The 23,216-nt window shown below is 45.3% G+C and overlaps 1 long non-coding RNA gene across 1 annotated transcript; it reads right to left on the reverse strand.

The window, feature by feature from the left end:
* Nucleotides 1–2,483: 2,483 nt before the first annotated feature.
* On the reverse strand, nt 2,484–17,443 carry LOC308474028. Its single transcript, XR_013984464.1, has 3 exons — nt 17,324–17,443; nt 16,511–16,581; nt 2,484–2,693 (listed from the first exon to the last, which is right to left on the reverse strand). It is a non-coding gene; the product is annotated as an uncharacterized lncRNA (long non-coding RNA).
* Between the last annotated feature and the right edge of the window lie 5,773 nt (nt 17,444–23,216).

The raw sequence follows: 23,216 nt of genomic DNA on the forward strand, positions 1-23,216 counted from the left end.
CAGGGCGTAACACCACGGTTTTGATCTCGACTTTGCCTTGGGTACATATTTAGGGCAATACCTCTGCTAGATCAATCAAAATACCGCAAAATAGTGGGCAAGCTTTCCAAATGTTCAGAACTGTTCATCAAGTTAGACGGTGAAAAGAACCATGACAGGTGAGGAAGAGGACTCTGTCGCCTTGCAGATGTTCTGAGACTCCAACTCCCAGCTGCCCTTCCCAGTATGGCCTGCAGTCAGGGATGATGGGAGTTGTAGTCTGACAGCATCTGAAGAGCCACATGTTCTCCATCCTTGGTATATAGACAGCAAGGAGCAAGATGGGCCCATAGTCTAACGCAGTATCTTCATAACCCTCAAAGTATGTTAGACGGAGAGACAGTCGCTATCCTAAGGTCAGCCATTGAGCTTCGTGACTGAACCCGAGTCTCCACAGACTTAGTTCAAGACACTAACCAGCACACTAAACTGGCCTCCAGACGTTTACAGACCCGTCCTTCCTCCTGTATTGCTAAAACTGTTTTAAGTCTTGGGATGCAACTCACCTTGTCTTACGGCTGGTGGGGTTTGCATGGGGAGAAAGTCGACAGAGAGAGGAACCTCCAAGCTTCCTAGATTGTCTTTCTAATCTAACTTAATTTGTGCTGACATTTCCTAGATGGTTAGACCGCTATTCTTAGGGTTGCTGACCACCACGACCCCTTGTATCTCACTCTCGCTTCTGAAGCTGAAAGGAGAGGAGACATCTTCCTTTTGTTTCTCTCTCCTGAAGAAATCAAAGACCAAGCAGGGCTCCTTTGCATCTCCGACTATGTTAGCTAAGGCAGGAACTCCTTACTAGCCAATATCTGCATCCTATAAGAAACGAAGCTTTCTTATTTTCCACCCTTGAAGTCTCACTGTTATTGCTCCCCAGACTGGACCCTTGCAAGGCTGGCCAAATACATTCCTCTGCCTAATCGAAAGGACAAGGAACTACCCCACCGCCATTTCTTTACTAAGCGGTGCGTTGAAACTCTCTGCGTCTTGGCCAAGGTGAAGTCCAGGGCAGCTGCCTGTTGAGATTCAGTTGGCTGCTTGGGGAAACCTCAGTCGGAAGTTATCTACCCTGTTCCTAAACACATTGCTTGAATGTGGAAAGTTTGCGAAGCTGCCTTGAACAGCTCCGATGTGATCCATCAAAAAAGGCCAAGACCCTAACCTATCCTACCTGATGAAGCAAGCAAGCAAGCAAGCGATGAATGGACATCATTTCCCGACCAAAGAAGAGAAGTGATCCGTTAAAACTCTCAAACCAGCCTTGTCGTTGCCTTCTACTTGATGTGGACTGCAAACTCCTAACACTATCCGACCAAAGTTGAGTCCTCTTAGAAGAGATCCTCCTATTAATTTTAAGTGAAGAGATTAGACTGCATCCCAATACACACTTACCCGGGAGTAAGCCCACTGATCTCCTTGATTTCCTTCTGAGTAGACGTGAGGATTGTAAACCACGCATTTAACTCTCCCATTTGCCTTTAGCGCTTGGCTAAAGTGTTTCTAGAACTGGGGTGTAAGCGAACCTTTTTGGTACCCATATCCTAAAAGTGTGACTCGGAAGTTATTCCCAAGGTGTTGTTTGCTACTTATCCGTTACATTGCAATTTGTTTTAGCATCATAGGTTATATATATTGGGCCGCTGTATTTTTAAATGACAATGGCCGTTGGAGCCATAGGGACCGGGCGAGCTAGATGTTTGGATAAATGTGTGCGTATCACATTTTCTCTATCACTGCCTCTCAGTGTCTGGAAAAAACTGCACCTGCTTTATTTCTACCTGTCACGCGTGTGCAGGAGCCCTGGAAGGGGCGGGGAGAGTGGGATTCCTTGTGTTGCGTTCTGCCCAACATTTACTGCAGGCTAGCTAGTAGCCTCCCTTTGCAGGACTAGCGTGCTCTCTGGTAAGTCCAGATGGAGGAATGGGGTTAGTAGCTGCTACGAAGAAAGGCGTCGTGTATTGAGGGCGCCAAGGGAGAAGGCAGATCGCTTCCGCTCGAGCGCAGTTGACACTGAAGTATTTGCATTCTGCCAGGGCTGCAGCGTTTGCTTGATTAACAGCGCAGGCCTAACCGTGTCGGCTCTAAGAAGGGTCTGTTGAATTCAGTGGGGCTTACTCCCAGGTAATTGGGGTTAGACTCTCGACTTTCTGAATATAAAACGGATAAGGTGGGCCCCGTGAACCGTGGTGCTGCCTGGTGATGATGATAGAGACTTCTAAAAACTGCCAGCGCCGTACTAGAATAGACACACCCCATTTTTCTATCACACGTCTTCTACAAGATGGCGCACGCGTCTTATGAGTACTCATGTATTATTACTAATATTATTTTAAATATTTTCTGATAATATATATTCCATTCCCTTAATCCCAGACACACATGCAAGGTTCATTAAAAGCAATGATCTTGGTCCGTGAGAAAGAATAAGAAATAACCTCGCAAAATTCATAGCTAGAAAATACCTTTATTAGGACTAACCAAAATGCCACCAAATCGTGGCGAGCATTTGCATGGCTAAGGCTGCAGCCCTGATGCTTTTCTGGGAGTAAGCCCCAGTGACCTCAGCTGGACTGGTTCCTGCGTAGACTTGCAGGACTGCACTCTTAAGAGCTGGGAGTACGTCCCACTGACGTGAAAATCGCAGCCTTCTTTCCCTAGGAGGAAAGTAAATGGAAATAAGAAATCACAACGGAGAGGCGATTTGCTGTGAATTCCTTTTCTCGATGTTCTGCGAACTCAGACACCATATTGAGTGGTTTGAGGATTATACCTTAAAACAGGAGGGTGACACGCACCCCCCATGGTGTTGCATTCCAAGTTCCCATCAGCCTCAGCTAGCATGGGCAATGAATGGTCAAGGATAATGGGAGCTGGGAGTCCAGAAACATATCGAAGTCCATAGGTTCCCCAGCCCTGCCTTATCAGTGATGATTATTTTTATGGACACTCTCAAAAAACTAGTACAAGGTTTCAGGAAAGTCATTCTCAAAATTTATATGGTCAAGAGTCTCTCCTGGAGGAGAGTGCCTCTGGCTGGGTGTGGATAGTGGTCCTGATGCAAGCTGGGGTTTTGTGCGTGAGAGCAAGAGAACCAACACGGCTGAATGTTCTATTTACAAGAAGGCGCAATATTCACAAAGTGGAACAGGAGGCGGCTGCTTCTGTGCCAACGTGTTTCGTGAAAATAGAACAATGCCTTGGTGAGCTTTGAGCAGGTGGTGATCACTGAAGGAAGGCGAAGACAGGAGTGCTGCCTTGAAAGGAGCCTAGCAGGTCAATCCCACCTTCTTACAAGAACCTGATTTCATCCTCTCCCTGTTTTATTCTCCTGTTTTATCCTCACAACATTCCTGTGAGGTAGGCCAATATCAGAAACAGCGACTGGTTCCGGGATCAGATAATGAGCTTTTTTAAAAAAGCAGAAGGTGGGCTTGTATCCCCAGCTGTGTCTCCCCAGCAAGGTCAGCCCCCTCGCCTTTGCGCCACACTATCAAGATAGAAAGAATGCAACTTATGGAAATGTTCTTTATCATATTGCGGAACCCTTAATGAAGCACGGTTGCAAAGTTGAGATGAAATCCGTCGGCTTTCGCTACGGATGTCAAAAGCGCTTTGCCTCTTCCCTTACACCCAGAGACCAGAGCAGCCTGTTTCATTGGTGCCTAATTGCAACCCACCACACCAGTCTCGTTGGCTTGCCTGCCCTTTTCTCTGGCATGCTTCCCTCATTTAATTAACACAAGAGCCCTTCTCTCTCTCTCCGTTTCTTTTTCCTTAGGACAGCTCAGGACTCCTAAAGCCTCAATCCCACAAGACTTGTGGGGCGGGAAGAAGGATGCCGAAGGTGCCTGGCGCTGAGAGGATGCAGAGAGCGAAGAGACCAAGTCAAAGGTGCTCGCCTGCGCCGCTTGGGATGGAGCGAGAAGCGTCCCCCTCTCCCGGTGCCTCCCGCTTTCCAAACCTGCTTTAACTCGATTAGGAAATTAAAAGGCACTTCTAAGCGCATTTTCCCTGCCTCAGTGGCTCCCCCCACCATTCCTCTGTCTCTCTATAAACTTCTGCTCTGTTTAATGATAATTCATCGCGCAAGGCGTTTTGTGCGTCTTGCGCTCCCGAGAGTGTGTGTGTTTGTGTGTGTGTGTGATTTTCCACTCAGGTAAACTTGGCGAACCTTGAAAGGACCCGACGTCTTGCCTTTTGAAAACATCGAGTAGGAAAGATGGAAAGAAGTGGCCTATGGAAACACCAAGAGAAGTTTCCGTCTCAGACAAACGCTGCCGAGAGAGATGAAGTAATCAGAAAACCTAGCAAAGGAGAAAGTGGTGGGGGAGAGGGAGGAGAAAGGAAAAGATTGAATTAATTAGCCTTAAAGAGCTCATGCTTGATGGAAAATCAACAACGATCTTGGTTTCCTTGGGTCATTTGCATGCGTTTCAGAACTATGCTATCGTCTTCATCCTGGCTTCCATTTTCTAGAGAAATTTTCAGTGGCGTCAGTATCAAGAAGAAAACCTATTTTTTACCTTTTGCCCCACGATTCTATTTACCCCAAAGTGGTGCAGTTCAGACTGCTGTCCTACGCACACTTACCAGCAACAGGCCCCATCAGGAGTCTCACGTCAATCACACCAGGATATATTTACAAATATGATATTTTCAAAGATGTAGATATATATGCCTTCATTTGGAGTGTATCACATTTCATTAAAAACACGCTTCACACCCTTAAAAGAATCCTGAGAACTGTAGTTTACTCTGCACAGAGCTACAATTTCCAGCACCTTTAGCAATATACAGTTCCCAAGATTCTTGGGGGGGGGGATGCTTTAAATGTATGGTGTATGCACAGCCTTGGTGCAATTCTATACACACTTACCTAGGTGTAAGTTCTACTGAACACAACTGGGCTTACATCTGAGTAGACATGCATAAAGGTAAAGGGGACCCCTGACCATTAGGTCCAGTCGTGACCGACTCTGGGGTTGCGGCGCTCATCTCGCTTTATTGGCCAAGGGAGCCGGCATACAGCTTCCGGGTCATGTGGCCAGCATGACTAAGCCGCTTCTGGCGAACAAGAGCAGTGCACGGAAACGCAGTTTACCTTCCTGCCGGAGTGGTACCTATTTATCTACTTGCACTTTGACGTGCTTTTGAACTGCTAGGTGGGCAGGAGCAGGGACCAAGCAATGGGAGCTCACCCCGTCGCAGGGATTCGAACCGCCAACCTTCTGATTGGCAAGTCCTAGGCTCTGTGGTTTAACCCACAGCGCCACCCGCATCCCTAGGAACACACTAAAGCATTTTGATATTTCCTGAGTCAGAAGGTCCCAAGAGCCTTTTCCTGTTTTGTGCAACTCCTCCTGCTCTTGAAGAGTTCAGAGGCACAGGGTGGAATCAGTGCCAGTTTTTTCATCCTGTTGCAGTCAGTCTCTGATGCTCCAAGGCTTTTTTTTTTACATCTCAGACTCACCCAACATGTGGTTTTATGCAGGAGTAAAGTCCGCATGTGCTGTTGCTGACTACCAAACTCAGGTCAAAAAGAAATAATAGAATGGAAGAGGAGGCAGAAAGAAAATAAATAGATTAGATGCATAAATGGGGAACTGTGAGATGCAGTGCTGATGTTCCTTTGGCGGTAGCCCACGATGGAGATGCATTGAGGATTAAATCTGTAAATTACATTTTAAACCTTTCGTACCATGTGTGTGAGAGAAATATGAGAGTAAACAGGCTGTGAAGCCCTTTTAGCAGAGTAAAAACACAAGCACTTTTGCAGCTTACTAGATGCTAGGAATTACCGTAGGCAATTACACCTCTTATTCCTGCTTATTTGTGGTTGGCTGACCTTTCCCCTCTTTGTCCCCATTGCTAAGAATCAACCACATGCTTTAGTGTAAAAAAAAAAAAAGTTTACTTACGTTTCAGTGCAGGCAGCAAATATATCAAAGTAGTATGCAGGCAAAAATACTTCTTAGTTACAAAATACAAATGTAGTTTGGGCAGAGTCCAAGGATGTACATCTGCTCACATTGTTGGCTTCAAAGAAAGAGAGAAACTGAGGCAAGGAGGAAGGAGAAAATATTAAGCTCCTCTGTCCTGTTTCCTGCTGCAGGAAGAAAGGGATATGACATCACACAGACCTGTGTTCTCTAGGAATACAGGATCTCTGAAACCTTTTTTAAAATCATTTTTATTGATTTTCCAATAAAAAACATCAATTTTATTTTAATTGAAGTATTATGATTGGATATTTAACAGGAACTCTGAAACTTAACCCCTTCATATGCTTATTTAGCAAACATAATTGTAATTTTGATTGCAGATTTTCTACAGCCCAAAGGGGAGAAGAGGGAGCTAATGAATCAAGGTGTAGAGACACTTCTGTAGAGAAAAGTGAATGGTGGTGTTTGGAGTTTAATGCTCAGAAGAAGTAAAATTAATACAAAACCCCACACACTTTACTCTGGGTACAACCACCCTGGATACTCTAAGTTTGCAAAATAATAAAGCTATGTTTATTACTGGAATTACATAGTTGATGGGGGGGGGAATCCCTACTTCTCTCTAACATTTGTAGGCAAAACTATGAGGATCAATTTTCCAAGGGTGAAACCATTAGGCCAAAATGAGATAAAAAGGGTGGGTGGGGGAGAGAAATTTTTTTAAAGTGCTAATAAGACTGTAGCCAGGAAGCCATGTTTTTGAAATATCTTTCTGTCTGTCTATTGTATTCCATGAGCAAAGCTCCCTGCATGTAAAACATTTATGTATATTACACTTACATTCTGCTGTGGCAGCATACAAGACTCTCCACCCTCCCCAATTTCGCCATCACAACAACCCTGTGAGTAGGCTGGACTGAAAATGAGTGATTAACCTGGGGGTAGGTTTTGATATTCTACTTTAAAACATGCAGGGAGAATTTTCATTGGTAGAGCATTAAAAAATGCAGCCCCACTCTTGCAACCTGTGGGGTGCAGCACAGCATTCTACCACCTTTCTACTTAAGGTAGCCCACCTCCAATTACTCAGAGAGAAAAGGGGTGTGCTTTCACATCTGCCTCACTGGCCAGAAGTTGCCCATAAGGCAGCCGCACTAGACCCAGCTTTGTTCAGAAGATAAACATGCCAAATGAGGAGATTAGATTCTTGCTTGAGTTAGTTGCATGTTGGGGCTATATGGCGAGTGCCAGTAATTTTGATATTTATGTGAAATGAGGGCCAACGCAGCCAGCAACTTGATTTGCCCCTCCTGGCAAAATAGAGTCAATAATGACAGCTTCAGGTGTCCTGTGATGAAAATGCAGAAATTCTTCCACTGGCAAGTCATCTCGGGAGACAGATTGGGCTCATTATTTCCAGAATATGCATAATCAGCCCATTGCTTTATACACAAAGGGAGGGGATCTGGTTTCTCGGGCTCTGCAGCAAGATCCTGGGAATGTTATGCAGCGGGGCGGGGATCCTTCTGAGTTCAACACGGTTTAACTCTTATCAGCAAGTGTGCATGCCACTGCCCGATCCTATGCATGTTTTTACTCAGTAGAAATTCTCACTGAGTTCAATGAATTCTACTCCCAAGTATATAATGATTGGAACGCTGGATACATTTTCAGAATAAGAATATAAATGGGGGTTGTGTGTGTGTGTGTGTGTGTGACTTATTGACCTTACATTCTTTAAGGAACTCAATGTGACATACATGGTCCCTCCCATGTAATCCCCACAACAACCCTGTGAGGTCAGTTAAGCCAAGAGGCAGTGATTGGCCCAAGGTCACTCACTGAGCTTCATGGCCAAATGGGGAATCAAACCCTGGTTTCCCAGGTTCTATTCCGACACTCTAACCACTACACCACACTGGGCAGTGGTTACTGTTTTACACTTATGAAATCTGAATCATAACATAATTGTTATGATTGTTAAGACTGAATACTTGGGTGATGCCTTACAGGAGCAGATTACCAAACATTGAAAAAGGAGAGAAATAGTAATCGTGGGGGACTTCAACTTCCCTGATATCTGTTGGAACTCAAACTCTGCCCAGAGTGTAAGGTCTGACAGACTCCTCCAATGCATTGCTGACAATTTCATTTTCCAGAAGGTGGAAGAACAAACAAGGGGACCATCTACCTTGGACCTGGTCCTCACCAATAGGGAGGAATTGATTGATGATGTGGAAGTGCTCAGAAAGTTGGGAGGAAGTGATCATTTTTCTCCTGGTTTCAGGATACAGAGGCAAGGGGAAACTGAGTGTAGTTGGACATGCATTTTGGACTTTAAAAAGGCCAATTTCAAAAAGCCTAAGGAGCTACTATGTGTGATCCCATGGTCAGAAATACTCAATGAGAAGGGAGTCCAAGAAAGATAGCAGTTTCTAAAAGGAGAAATATTGAAGGCCCAAATGCAGCAGACAATATCAACAAGAAAGAAAAGTGGGGAGCATCTAAGGAAATTGGTGTGGCTGCATAAGGAGCTTACAGATGAGCTGAGAATTAAGAAGGGCATGTATAAAGAAATGGAAGAAAGGGAAAATCACAAAGGAGGAGTATACAGGAATAGCCAACAGTTGCAGGGGGAAAGTCAAGCCGGCTAAAGCTTAGAATAAGCTCAGGCTTGCAAGAGAGGTTAAAAATAATAAAAAAGGTTTCTTCAGCTATGTCCAAAGTAAGAGGAAGAACAAGCAAGTGGGGAACATGGAGAAATGCTATTGGGTGACAGAGAAAAGATGGAACTACTCAACACCTACTTTGCCTCTGTCTTCAGTGATGCCCAACCTGGTGATAACAGAGTAAATGATGTAAGGAGGGAGTTGCAGCCCAATATAGGAAAAGAGGTAGTAAGAGAACACCTAACTACTTTAAATGTATTCAAATCTCCAGGGCTTGATGAGCTGCATCCAAGGGTACTAAAAGAATTTGCGGATGTAATTTCAGAGCCTTTGTCTATTATCTTTGAGAATTATTGGAGAACAGGTGAGGTCCCTACAGACTGGAGGCAGCAAATGTTGTCCCCATAGGGGGGAAAGGAAGATCCAGGTAACTACGACTGGTGGCAAGTGGAAAGATGTGTGGTTTTCATTTTAGAAAGTCTCACGAAAAGCAAGCAACTGCTAAGAGAGAGGCGAATCCTATTGCAGCCCAGAATTGCACGGCGTTATCCAAAGCCGGGAAGTCTAAAACGACTTACGCTAAAACCTCGAGGAGTCTTACTATTAGGCAGAAGGAAGCGTACTTTTCAGGGAGCTATGAAAGAACAGCCGATTATCAGTCACTGTGTTACTTAATTATGGGAAGTAACATTAAATAGAAGCAAAAAACTATCCACTCCGTGTTGATAATCAGTACAAAATATTTCTAATCGCCTTCTTTGTATTCGAGTCAGATTTTTTTTAATGTGCATTCGTGTGGAATAGCGTGATGCTAAACCTTAAAAAGGTACATCGAGTTCAACATCCTGGATCCCAGATACCTGTGGGAAACCCGCAAGCAGCGGCCGTCTCCCGCTGTTGTCCCCCAGTGACCGATACTCTCTGAACGTCTGACACAGCCAGCCACTGATAGCCTTACCCACCATAGTTTGCTGAACCCTTAAAATAAATTAGCAGCGCAATGCTCTTTATCTGTCTGCTCTGAAATAAGTCCCATTAAGTTCAGTGGCACTCACTCTCGGATATATTCTAAACCGCCCTGTAATTCTGTAATTTTCAGATGATGAGCGGTTTAGAAATTTAATAAATAATAATAAAACAATAAGCGTGCGCAGGAATCTTAAGCAGCAGCGCTAAAGCGGCCCATCAGTCAACAAGCTGCAGCGATTGGCTCGTCTTCTCTCTCTCTCTCTCTCTCTCTCTCTCTCTCTCTCTCTCTCTCTCTCCATGGCTAGCCCAGCTATATCAAGCCCCTTTTAAAAAGGCAGGATTCAGAGGCTTCCGTTTGTCAACATCATTCATTTCAGATCATCATACGGAAAAGAGGGTTTTTGTTTTTTGTTTTCAAATCCACACCGTCCTTCTCTCCTCTCCTCCCTAAACTGCTTAACCAGGAGGGAATGTTTAACTAAGTGTAAGGAACAGTTTCTGACTGGCTGTGTGCGTGTGTGCAAAACTTGGATTTGTTCTCGGCAGATATCTGGCCAGACAGAAGAGGATGCAAACCCAGTTTACAGCATTATGCGCCCTCATTAAAATAAAGAAAGTGCGCCTCTCGCGCAAAACCCTCTCCTCCTCCTCCTCCTCCTTCCTGGCAAAGCCGGCCTCGTTCTCCATTTAGATGATTACCAGCCAGCCAGCAGCCGAGCAGGCCTCCCCTCTCCCTGGTGCTTTCGCATCGTCGTTCCAGCAGCAGCTACCATCTCGCTCCCTCCCTCTTCCTCCTCTCCTTCCACGCGAAGAGGCTGCTCTCTTGTAAAGCAACCGAGGCGAATTCGCAGCGAATGGGGGGGGAGGTCAGATCGTGATCCGTCTGACTTTCTCTCAGCCAGCGCTGCTTCTTCTTCCTCGGGCTTTGATGGGAAGAAGAGGCAGAGAGAGGCTCCTTTTCACAGGCGGAGTGGGAAGGAGGGAGGCAAGACAAATCGCCGTTAAGGTCCAAGGAGGAGAAATCACGATTCAAGCGCACCATAGTAAAATACAATATTTCGATTCGATTTTCAGAGCACTTTGTGGAGTTATACCCGCCAACGCTGTCAGCGCAATCCTATGTAGGTTGACTCTGAAGAAAATCCCACTGGGATTAATCAGTGGGATTTATGAACCATCTGGTGGTTATACAGTTTACTCGTGTGTGTAGAATCATTAAGTTGGCCAGAAGCATACAAGGAGGAATGGTTGTAATGGGAATAAAGGGCTTCCGAAACGAAGCCCCTGAAGACAGATTCTTCACTTGTACCCACTACCTACATAAGTGCTGGCCTCATTATTAACATTTATTTATATAGCACCATCAATGCACAAGACGGCTGTACACAATCAAAATAAGAATTCTACCCCAAAAGGCGTACAATCTACTACAACAAAAAGAAGCATTACAATAAAAAGCAATCGCTTACTGTGGGGTTTGCAGCCAAATCACAAATACGAGTTTTGCCAGACAAGCACAGGGCTGGTACACAGAAAGCTCCTAAACTTCCTAGAGAGGACCCTCTGTGTGTGGCCACTTCCTCGGCCACCTCTGGGCCGGAAGTCTGTAACAAACGAGATCCTTTACACTACCTTCCATCTCGGTTTTTTCCACCATGCTTCCAAACTTTTTCAGACTTGTGTCTGAGGGATCCAAACACATGCAGCCTATTTTGAAGCCAAATTTATATTTTAAAGCCGAGAGGTTTTCTTACTTGAATTTGCTGCCTGCATTGAAATTTAAATAAACATTTTATGTTTATCTTACAAAAAATGTGTGGGTCAGTTTCTGCAATGGGGGTGAAGAGGGGAAAATCAGCAAACCAGAAAAGGGGTAAATATGTGTATTTGCTTAATTCCTAAGCTTTAGTAAGCTGTAAAATGTATGTGTTTTATTCTGCTAAAATACTTCACAGTCCCCTTACTTTTTGTATTTCTCCTACATATTTGTGGGAGGTTTAAATTTTAATCTACACATTTAAACCTCAAACCATCTCCTACATTTAATAATAATAATAATAAATTTTATTTATATCCTGCCCTCCCCAGCCGAAGCTCGGCTCAGGGCGGCTAACAACAATAAGTGGACAATTCACATACTTAGCATCTCAGGGAACCACTGAAAAACAAAACAAAATATTGTGCTATATACCGTAATTTATTTACACATTTTTTTCTCAGATGTGAAAGTCATTTTCACTATTAAAGACATGATATAGCTAAGGTTTAGTATGTCTGATGGAAATTATTTCAGTGGGAGATATTTAAGCATGCATGTCTTCAACTTTCTCATTGAAATTGTTGAGGCTTAAAGTGTTTCTATTTGAGTGGATTGTGAATACAGGAACACAGGAAGCTCCCTTATACGGAGCCACTCACTGAGCCATCTAGCTCAGTACTGTCTACACCAGGGACGTCCAGCTCCCAAGAAACTGCGATCTACTCACAGAATAAAAAACTGGCAGTGATCTATGTACCCCTTTTTTTGGAGGGGAGGGGGTTCAGGTTCGCAATCATCCTGTTGGACATCCCTGCTCTACACTGACTGGTAATAGCTCTCCAGATTTTTCAGGCAGGAGATATATTCCCAGTCTTACCTCACTTCAAGATGTAAGGCATTGAAGTAGGGACCTTCTGCATGCAAAGCAGATGTTCTACAACTGCCCTCATTTTCATCCTTTTTAAATGAATTAGATTCATGAGTATATTCATTTTTTACAGAATGATCTTGTGTTGACATAGCGCTGGTAGCATTTCACCCCCTGGTTTAGTAGTTTCAGTTCTTCATTTGGAAAATACAAAGAATCGCTTCAGCAGTGTGCTTTTTGCCATCTTATGCCAGCCATTATGGAGCAGAACAGGGTGTTAGGGTATGTGTGAGTGTCAGTAGTGACTAAGAGGGCAAGTGCATGTTGAAGGATTAAAATAAGAGCGCTTGAGGCATGGAATAAGGTCAAGAAAGGGTTTCTAGATAATGGCAGCCTCATAGAAGTCACAAAGCAAGCAATTAGACCAGCATCTTCAGTTGAGCTAATAGCGCAAGAGAGTGTGAAAGGAAATAGAAATTGACGCAGGAATGTTCCATACCAGAGAGGACTTAGTAGGCAAGAAGAGAGAACCTGAACAGAATATAGTAGAAACAGCGGCGTAGCGTGAGTTGTCAGCACCCGGGGCAAGGCAAGTAATTTGCGCCCCCTAACCCGGGGCAAGGCAAGTAATTTGCGCCCCCCCAACCCCTAACCTGCCGATCTGAGTCGAGTTGCTGCTGGCGCTGCCGCCCAAACCACGCCGCTTGCGAGGAGGAGGAGGGGGGCAGAGAGGCGAGGAAAATGAAACATGGCCCAGCAGCTGCAGCAGCAGCAGCGGAGGCGGGGCTGTGAGGAGGGGCTGCCTGGCACGTCCTCCGCGGCCCTGACGCGCGGGGCTGAGAGCCGCTGCCTGCCGGACGCCTTCAGCCCGGGCGCGCGCACAGCTCGTCGGTTCCACGAGACATGGGGCTCTGCTACAGCCTGCGCCCGAGGCTCTTCGGCGACTCCGGAGGCAGCGAGCGCGCCCCCCCAGATGTTGCGCCCGGTGCGGCCGGCCCCCCTGGCACCCCCCACGCTACGCCACTGAGTAGAAATAAAGAAAATGTGTATAAATGTTTTTTTAAAAGATTTCACAGTGGTTGCAATGTGCAGTTTGATGTAATGAATATGTAAATTTGAATTTTATCTGGTCCCATGGCAGTGACTGGGGAAAATCCAGTTGTAGTTCCCATATGAGATGGGTTATGAACTGGACAGTTTTTCAGCAGGACTTTGGAAAGCTTGAAGAATGTCCAAGTACTGATCGAGATGTTCCTGGGACCTTCTACATAGTGGAGGAGCTGCATGTCCCCTTTGCTCCACCACACAGGTGACATAACAGATGTGAACATAAGAACATAAGAAAGCCCTGCAGGATCAAATGAGGCCAAAGGCCCATCTAGTCAAGCATTCTGCTATCTCAGTAGCCAACAGTGGCTGTTGTGTTGAGATTCGGCTTGTGGGCTTCGCATAGGCGTCTGGTTGGCCTGAAAACAGTATGCTGGACTAGATGAACTATTGGCCTGATTCAACAGGCTCTTATTATATTTACTAACTGGAGAAAGCAGTATGTCCACTCAAAACCTTTGCAGATGCAAACAGCATTGAAAGCAGCATTGTGTGTATAACCAAACTGATACCATCATGAACACAAATCATCATGAGGATACAATAAAAAGAACGCATGGAGGGGCCCAATAATTGGGCCTGACACCATTTTATGCATATTGGGGTCCCTGTATATGCCTTTGTCATCCGAAAACTTGAATTGTGAAGCCCAATCCCAAATATCTCTATCCTTCCTATGCCAGCAGGAACCTAAACATCTAGAGGCAAAACTATGGTAGGAGCGGGCTAAGTTATAGATCTAGTCATGGGAGGGAAAAGGATGTGCTAAAGTGAGCAGATTTGAAGGAGAACAGCAACTTTAAGGGTTGTAAGGGGGAAAGGGAAATAGGAAGCTGCCAATGACTAAGTCAGGCCATTTTAGTCCATCTCAACTCAGTATTGTCTGCTAGACTCAGAAGCTTGCTTTCTGTGTTGTGACATTTTGGTTGGCCATAATAGAGGGACTTTTTGTTTTTTCCAGTTGCCAATTTGACTCTTAGCCCTCCATGCTAATGTAACCTACCTCTTCATCTGCTTAGCATATTTGGTGGGTTTCTCTCTGAGGAAAATTTGTTCATTTGGCATGCAGAGGATTGGTGAATAGCACCTCAAGAGATGATGTCATCATATTTGTAATCAGTGGTATATGTGCCCATCCCTCCTCCAGTACACCACTGCACCCTTACAACATGGATAGCCAATGTGATGCCCTCCAGATATTATTGGACTCCAATGCCCTCCAACCCCAGACAACGTGGTCAACTGATTTATCTATCCTTAGTAGACTTATTTCTGGTTTATTGTAATTGAATATAAACTACTGTGTTTATTATTATTACTAAATTTATATGTTGCTTATATGCTATAATGGCTTTTAAGTGGCTTACAAGCATAAAAGCAAGTATAAAATCCATACATAATTAAAACAATTCCACAAAATAATTCTATAAATCCATTAAATGCCCATATTTAAAATATACAATAAACTATGACAATTAAAAGTATGACAATTAAATAGTTAGAAAGCAATTAATACAGTTGGATCAAGAAGTTCAAGTTCATGGAAATGCTTGCCTAAACAAGACCTAGCAGAATGACAGTATGCATGCAGCCTCTCATATTTCAGAAGGGAGGGCATTTCACAATAGTGCTGCCAATTGTATCAAATTGTAAGGGAAACGGCCATGCTAGAAAAAACCAACCAATAAACTGAAACTGACACGGGGACAAACAGAAGAGGACACCTTCACCCCAATATGGCTCCCCTTTATCACATAAACAGCTGAACAAGACAACGACAAGAACCAGTGAAAAAGCCTACCTCTAAGTAACCACAAACCAATAAACATCAGGCCTTGGGAAAACTAGACAAGCCCCATTTGCTAATCTGGATGCCCTTACTTGGCAGTGGAAGGGGAAATAGTTTTTCAGGAAACTTGATTGAGTGGCTAATAAACAGCCAGTGCAGATTCCTTAGCACTGTGATTTGTGATATCCCTTAGTGTGACATGTGGGACCCTGGGACACTTAATTTCCCATTGACCAGGTGAATAAGTAAGTTTTTATCTGACCAGTAGTGAGGCCAGTAGTGAGAAGGATAACCATATTTTCCCAGGGAGTGAGTTCCAGAGGTCTAGATGGTACCACTGAGAAGACCCTTTTCTTGTGTAATCACACCATGAGCCACTTCTAGTAGTGGAGCCATGAGCATTTTCCTTTTGGGTAGACAGACAGACAGACAGACAGACAGACAGAATAGTGCTGATGACAGGGATGCCTTGTTTATAGTAATCTGTAAGCTGCCCTGGGAGCCTTTATTAAATTTTAGGGCTATTTTTAAAAGTAAAAAGAAAATCCCATTAAAATTATGAATTTATCTGGGTTTGTTACTCAGTTCACATTCAGTCAAGGACCTCAATAGCTGCAATATGATGTTCATATTTAAACATCACCTGATATGATATGATGTTCATGTTTCCGACACCTGTACTTTGCTTTGGCATTTTTATATGTACAGTTAAAATTACCTTAGGTATAAACATCTAAAAAACACAAAGGGTGAAGCAGTCAGTGTGGCAGGCTCAAGGACAGGGAGCAAGCTTTGATTTAGAACTCTTGATGTTTACATGGCTGAAATTCCCTTATTGCAGGAACAAGTCTATCAGCTTCTGACCCAAGAAGCATGTGTGCGCCATCCTAGCCCCTTCTGGCAGCATGTTTGGTTCAGTGGCCATGCAGCTATTATCTCTCCACCCACAGCTGCACTAGCTCCCTCTCCAAGATGGATAAAACCCAGAGACTGGAAGCAAATGCTCCAGCAAGCAGAGTTCACTGAAGAAGCATTTTGACACAGAATTTACTGGCGTGCCATTGAAAACTGGCTGCCACCAAACTCTGACCTCTTTCCTGACAGCCATTCCACCCACAAGCATACAGAAAATGAAATCACAGGGCTTGGGGGTTAACCCTGTAGGGAGACTGCAAGGTCTTTGGGCTTGAACCAAAACATTTTGCATTACCTTTGTGGTCAATGACAAGAATGACATCTGCCACTATGAATGTTGAAGAGATCCGCAATGGGAAGACATGAGAATCATCCTGCTCCTATCAAAATGTGGTATCTAATGCAGAGGTTGTTATTATTATTATATTTTAATATTAATTTTAAAAAACTTACCAGAAGATGCTTTTCTCTCATTAGACTATTTATGTTACAATATGTAATCACAGGGATTGAATTCTGTGTTTCTGTAAACAGCAATACAAGCATCAGAGTGCTGTGGTGTTTGCAGAATAATGGTGCTGGACTTGAAATAACACATAGACTGAGCCACCATAAATGATTTTCAGAGAAATATGTCACATGTTCAAACTTCATTTTGTGCTGCTGCTGCTTCTGTTTGTCTGCTATTTCCTTTAGTTAAAGCCTTTTATTTTCTTTGGACACACATCCAATGTATGATGTGCTGTCTTAAACTTTTATAAACACCTAGTTTCATGCATGGCCTGTTTTCAGGCAACTCTCACTGCATCATACATTTTGTGGTCTTAAAGCTTCCACCTTTACAATTCTATGATTCTATGACTCATATCACAGGTCCAATCCAGTTCAGTACTGACTACACGGACTGGCAGCAGCTGTCCAGGATTTCAGACAGGGGCTTCTCCCAGCTCTACCTGGAGATGCTGGGGACTGAACCTGGGACCTTCTGCATGCCAAGCAGGTGCTATCCCACAGAGCTAAAGCCTTTTTCTCACCATGCTTATTACCCACCACCCTTTCTGCAACAGTAATTATGGCTGTTTTGAAGAAGGATTTTGGTGACATTATTTTGCCCACCATCCCATCAGGGCCTAATTAGGTCACCTAATTTGGTGTCTGCTATTTTTAAAATAATCTTTCTCCCCCCCCCCCCCGCCTTTCTTCTCAGAAGCTGTCAGGAACATTTGCTGGTCTGGCAAGTTCCACAGTGGAGAGAGAGGCCTGTACCTTCTTCTCCCTCTTGGCAGGGCCCGTCTCTTTCATGCCCTCCGCTCCTCTGGGCCAGCCCCGCCGAAGCAGCGTCCTCTCTCTCTCCAGGAGGAGAGTCCAGGCGGGTGGAAGGCCGAGCACAATGGAACCTGAGAATTTCTGTCACTCTCCGCATATGGCCCGAAGTGCTTTAATCCCAATTAGGGGCGGCTGACACACGGTCCTATTCATCCCCCTCAGCTCTTGAATACATTTGCCTAGAAATGAACTTCGCCCATAGAGGCGCCGCTAAATGTGCCCAACAGCAAGGAAAATCGAATTGAGGCCTGCGCTCAATTGGAAGGCGAGGGCGGGAGAAAAGGTATGAATTTATAAGGTACACCGAAACATTGCGATTCAGCCACAAGTCGGGTGACTTTTCTTTGCACCCTGTCAACCGAAAGAGCCGGGAGATAAGTGGGCTGAGGGGGGCGGGGGCGAAGGGAGGAGGAGGGCGGACGAGAAAAAAGGCAACTTTTTCCACAGACTTTGAATAAGCCAGGATAGGCCTTTCCCCCCTTTTGAAAGTGGTTGATTGTGCGCGCCTTGAAATACGCTCGCCTCCCTCCAGGCATTCCAGCGGGGCGACCCAGCCTTGAGCGCGTCCATTTCACAGAGGAGGGGGGGCGAGGCGGGCTGGAACTAAAGGAAGATATTTTATTTTAAAAAATAATCATGGCGTTTTCCACAGGCCCCCAAGGCGCATTGAGACTCTGACTCTCTCTTTCTCATTCTGTCTCTCTGGGAGTTGCCAAGGCAGGGCTCTCGACAGCCCAGGCCGCGATCGTGTCATCTGCCGGGGTTCCCATAGAAGCCTAATTACTATTCAAAAGCTGCTCCAATATCCCACCCGCATCTTGTCTGCCCCGCACAGCTGGTTGGGGGCCTCGGAGGTTCGCCTCCCCTCGCCCAGCCACCAAGCGAGACCTGATCGCTTTACACAATCGGCTGCCTTTTTTTTCTTTTTTCTTCCGTGCAACAAGATCTCGATTCTCGGGCCTCTTTTCTCGTTTTGTAAAATAAATAAATGAATGAATTAGGAGTACTGTAAATGAAAGGAAGCCACCAACTCGAAAGGAGAGAGAGGCACTGTTAACAAAGCGGGGCTTAATTGGATTTGTCGGCTTCTTCTTGGGCAGAGCAGAGGGGCAGCAGTGAAGCTGGAGGGTGGGCTGGGTGCAGGCAGAGTCCAGAATGACACTTCCAGGATTTAGGAAACACTTCCCCCCATCCTCCAAAAAAAACATGTCTTTGAAATGAATGGCAGATCTTGGCACTGGTCACAGATAGCAACGTGTGTTACTTTGCTGACTTCAGAATTTGGGAAGCCAACCCTGTTGCATTTTGGGCTCCCTTATGCAAAGTGAGGCCCTGGACATCTCCACTAAAGTCGCCCTTTGACGGCGCCACTGGAGCTCAGAGCTGCCCGTGGAATCCTGAGGTGGCCAAGTGACCTGTAACACTTAAGGCTGCAGGTGTGTGTGTAGATGACACTGTGGAATCCACCCCCTAAAACAGAGCAAAAACCCAACAACCCCAGTGTTATCAGGAAGAGTAGTGCTAGGGCTGATTAGCCACAGTCCTCTTCTATATCTCTGAGGGCAGGGATTTCAGGGAGACCTGGGCACCTCCTCTATTCAAGATGTTAGCCACAGAATGCATGCCCTATAGCCAGGGGTAGGGAAAGTTTTTGAGCCAGAGGACCATATTCACCATATTCACAATGGGCAAGATTCTGAGGGACACATGTCAGTGGTGGACAGGGCCAGAGGCAAACTAGGGCAGATGTTTCAACACCCACCCGTACATCTCTCTATCCTTCATCTAGGCAAGCAAGAGGCCTTCTGTTAGTTGGAAGGTCACATTTCAACCAGACAATAGGGAACATAGGGAACAGCCTTATATAGTGGTACCTCAGATTACATACACTTCAGGTTACATACACTTCAGGTTACAGACTCCGCTAACCCAGAAATATTACCGCAGGTTAAGAACTTTGCTTCAGGATGAGAACAGAAATTGTGCTGCAGCGGTGCAGCAGCAGCAGCAGGAGGCCCCATTAGCTAAAGTGGTGCTTCAGGTTAAGAACAGTTTCAGGTTAAGAACAGACCTCCAGAACGAATTAAGTTCTTAATCCAAGGTACCACTGTACAGTGTCAGACCATTGTTCCACCTCTCTAGCAAGGGCTCTCAGGTTTCAGATAAGGCACATTCCCAGGCCTACCTGGAGTGGCTGGGAATTGAACACAGGACCTTCTGAATGCAAAGCAGATGCTCTATCACTGAGCTACAGACTTTCCCTAGGGAGGGCATAGAGTAGGGCGGGAGCCTATGAGGGGTGTGGCCTGGGAAGGGCCCAGGGGTCAGATAGATCTGAAGGGGCATATTTGACCCTAAGCCTCTGCTTCTCCACTCAGCCCCTGCCCTTAACCTAAAGCACACCTACTATATCTGAAACAGAATATGTTTACAAGGTCAGATGGCATGACTTTTGGGCTTCCCTCTCTGTGCCTAAGCCTTAGCATTAGGGAGGTTTAAATGAATTACTGGGTGGCGTAGTGGTTAGACAGACTAGGTCAGACAGACTAGGACCTTGAAGATGAGAATTCAAATCCCAACACAGCTATGAAACTCATTTAGGCCAGTCACTGTCTCTGAGCCTAACCTACCTCACAGGGTTGTTGTGATGATAAAACGTAGAGGTGGAAGAACTATGTATGTCACCTTGAGTTCCTTGGAGGAAAGGTAGGATAGAAATGTAATAAAACAAAACAAACAAAATTGTCTTAAAACTTGTTTTCAGGGGCCCCCTGCTGCCGCAAGTGAGATAACAGAGACGTGTCCTGAGCATGTGTTGAGTGCCTTCCTCTTATAAAGTAACTGCAACAGGCCACACTTATCTAAGATGAGAGGCAGAGAGCCTAGTATTCATGTAGGCTTCAAACCCAGCATTATCTCATTTTAAAAAATTCACAACTGTAAGAAGAGATAGGACAAAAAGAATGAAAAAAGCTATTGAAAGCTTTATAGGTTTTAAACGGTCTCCACTAAATAGTTGTCCCAGTGAAAGCTTCTTTTCATCTTACCTCTATTTAAGAATATAATTCAAGGCAACAATCCTCAGACTGTTTACGAAGAGTCAAGTGTCGCTAGTCAAAAGCAAATTACACGGTTGCTATCCTGGGAGAGAGTTCTCTCTGTCTCTCTTTTAACCCAGGGGTGGGTAGCTATATTCTCTCAAGGCCCTTCCCCACTAAAAGCAATATATATTTAATTTACACAGCCACGAGGAACAGAAACTTATTTTTGATTCAAAAGTAAAATCTGGCATTGAGAGGATTCTCTCCCGAAAGAATCATGTCAAGGCTGATCTTGTGTATGAAAATGCCGGTTTAGAAGGGAATACACATAAACTTGCAGTGGATAAACTGATTAGGGGTTAACTGAATTTACTCTGGTAAAAAGTGGTGGCTATTTTGTGTGTGTGTAAATTGTAAATTGACTTGTAAATTGACTCCGATCAGATGCCATGCGGAATGCTCTTTAGCCCTTACACCATTTATTCTCACCGGCCATAACAATCCGATTGACTTTACTCAGATTGTGGGGAGGAGAATGAGCGGGTGCGGGGAATAAATGGACTGGAAAGACGAAGATGCTGCAAGATTCCAGGGAGCTGATTTTGACTGAAACACACCTTTCTTTGAGCAGGAAGGAGGTCCTGCCTTGGGGAGAGAAAATAGGCTGCTCCGTTTGCACTGGGAGAATCTGGGCCACTGAATGAACTTGCAGCATTTCTTTCTTTCTCTTTCTTTCGTTCCCCCAACGTTTTTTTGTTTTGTTTTGTTTTGTTCAAGCATCCACTGTGTTTCTTTCCCCACAGCATAATGGAGCTGGCCCTGTATACAGGCATTCATGCTGGTTTGAATGTAATGTTGAACCTTCTCAGTGCTGGAGCGGTTTGATGGTTTGAATGGAGCTCCCTGGTGGGACATTGCTAGGCGCAACTGTGCCTCTTTGGACGCCTGTTGTTCCTTAACATTCATGCCTCATTATGGGGCAACCTGTTCAAGCCAAGAGAGAGCCAGTCCTGAGCCAAAGCCTTCCCTCGGGGGCGTTGGCAGTTCAGAGAGAGAGAGAGGGAGGGAGGGAGAGATTGAGGGAGAGGGCTAAGGGGGGGGGGTTAAAAATCTCTTTTGGTCGCTGGGCAAAAGTGGTTTCCCCCTTTTAACTGGTCTTTCCAGCGGCCCAGTTGAAGTGTCTCAAAAGGGACTAGTGGAATGTTTTGACTCTCAACATTGTCTCGGAATAAAGCTAGAAGCATGTAATTAATGTGTCCTTTTAATAAGGGACAATAAAGCCGTTCAAGCTATTTAATTTCATTTAATTTTCCATCCCATTTGCTTCCAAGGCTCCTTTTACCCATTTTTTTTTTAAACCCAGCCTTTCATGGCGTGGCTTGCTTCAGTGGGCACGTTAGATCGATTTCAGCCTGCCTTTTTAGGGATTGGGGGGAAAAGGAGATAGACAAAAATCAAAGCAAACGTGTCTCCTTCCCTTTTTTTGGGGGGGGGGGGAGACCAGTTATTGTAACTAAAAGAAGCTTCCAGGCAACTGAGCCACAGGAACGGAACAAAATAAATATAATAAAATAAAAATAAAATAAAATAAAGCCAACGTGCGGGGCCGCTGCCATCCTTTCCAGGGGTTGGGAGACGAGGTGTAACTTGGATGTACATGCGGATATAGAAAGAAATGGTTTTGTCTCGCAACCGACCAGCTGTGGGTTGCTTTCCGTCGGAGGCTTCCCGTGGCGCTCGCGACTCCAGCCGGCCGTGGCGAGGCTGCCCCACTAGAGCAGAAGGGAGCTTCTACCTTTCCCCTTTGACGCCTCCGACCAGTGCCCTGGCGGCCGGCGGGCGGGTCAGGAAGGGTATATTTCAACCGGTTGTCACCCCGAAGCCGGCAGGCCAGAGGTTAGACGGACTAGTCCTTGGCTTGAATTTATTGCTCTCCGCTTTTTGTTTCGCCCTTTGCTTCCCATTCAGGATGCGGACCGCAGGGGTCATCTTCAGTCTTCGGTCCCGGCCACCGCCCCCCTCAGAAGCTTCTGCAACAGCCCAAACGATCCCTTCTCGAGAAAGCACCGATCCAATTCCACCTGACCCAGGAAAGAAAGGATTTCTGAACTCGGGTCGGTACAAAGGCCGTTTTTAGTCAGGTTCCCCCAATCCACATCTCTCCCCTCATCCAACATCACCGTTTGTCGTTCCCAAACTCATACTTGCTAGAAAAAGTATATATATTCGATTTGAAATTGGGTGGGGCGGGGCGGGGCGGATTCTTAGGCTTTCCAGTCTGCATCATCGGCGACTTGCCTAAGTGACACATCTCGAGCCAGATGCTACGATCGCAAGCGCGCTTACCTGGGAGTAAGCCCCATTGAATTCAATCGGATCTCCTTCTAACTGGTCGTATATAGAATTGCGCTGGAAGGCTTCACTCCACAAACACATTTACTAGGGAGAAAGATCCATGCAACAACGTGGAACTTACTACCGAGTCAACATGAATGGGCTTGTACTCTGTGAAAGACACTTTTGATAGCCCCATACTATCTGAGACTCTTAATCTCAGGGTCGCGTGCTCGAGATCCAGGTTGGGCAAAATATTCCTGCTCTGTAGGAAGCTGGACTAGATGATCCTCGTGGTCCCCTCCAACTCTACAATTCTATGATTTCCGAAAACTGGATTTGTCAATACTACTTAAGTCCTATTCAATGGAGGGCGAGTGACATGGATTTTGGGTTGTAAAGCAGTCTAGTCCTTCCTTGGAAGCATCTCCATCCCAGAAGGACAGCCGTGTCATTCC

This window comes from Podarcis pityusensis (genome assembly GCF_964106645.2).
Source record: "Podarcis pityusensis genome assembly, chromosome: 3".
In the NCBI taxonomy this organism is placed as follows: domain Eukaryota; kingdom Metazoa; phylum Chordata; class Lepidosauria; order Squamata; family Lacertidae; genus Podarcis; species Podarcis pityusensis.